The sequence below is a fragment of the Physeter macrocephalus genome, chromosome 14, assembly GCF_002837175.3.
Source record: "Physeter macrocephalus isolate SW-GA chromosome 14, ASM283717v5, whole genome shotgun sequence".
Lineage (NCBI taxonomy): Eukaryota > Metazoa > Chordata > Mammalia > Artiodactyla > Physeteridae > Physeter > Physeter macrocephalus.
The window spans coordinates 60,588,857-60,589,801 of record NC_041227.1 but is presented as its reverse complement, the minus strand read 5'-3'; positions in this window follow the sequence as shown (position 1 = coordinate 60,589,801).

Below are 945 nucleotides of genomic sequence, written 5' to 3'. Positions count from 1 at the left end.
GAATTCTATCAAACATTTAGAGAAGAGCTAACACCTATCCTTCTCAAACTCTTCCAAAGTATAGCAGAAGGAGGAACACTCCCAAACTCATTCTACAAGGCCACCATCACCCTGATACCAAAACCAAACAAAGATGTCACCAAAAAAGAAAACTACAGGCAACATCACTGATGAACATAGATGCAAAAATCCTCAACAAAATATTAGCAAACAGAATCCAACAGCACATTAAAAGGATCATACACCATGATCAAGTGGGGTTTATCCCAGGAATGCAAGGATTCTTCAATATACACAAATCAATCAATGTTGTAAACCATATTAACAAATTGAAGGAGAAAAACCATATGATCGTCTCAATAGATGCAGAAAAAGCTTTTGACAAAATTCAACACCCATTTATGATAAAAAATTTTCCAGTAAGTTCCCTCTATGGAGTTCCCTTTCCATAGAGGGAACTTACCTCAACATAATAAAGGCCATATATGACAAACCCACAGACAACATTGTTCTCAATGGTGAAAAACTGAAACCATTTCCACTAAGATCAGGAACAAGTCAAAGTTACCCACTCTCACCACTATTATTCAATATAGTTTTGGAAATTTTAGCCACAGCAATCATAGAAGAAAAGAAATAAAAGGAATGCAAATCAGAAAAGAAGTAAAACTGTCACTGTTTGCAGATGACATGATACTATACATAGAGAATCCCAAAGATGCTACCAGAAAACTACTAGAGCTAATCAATGAATTTGGTAAAGTAGCAGGATATAAAATTAACGCACAGAAATCTCTCGCATTCCTGTACACTAATGATGAAAAATATGAAAGAGAAATTAAGGAAACACTCCCATTTACCTTTGCAACAAAAAGAATAAAATACCTAGGAATAAACCTACCTAAGGAGACAAAAGACCTGCATGCAGAAAACTATAAGACACTG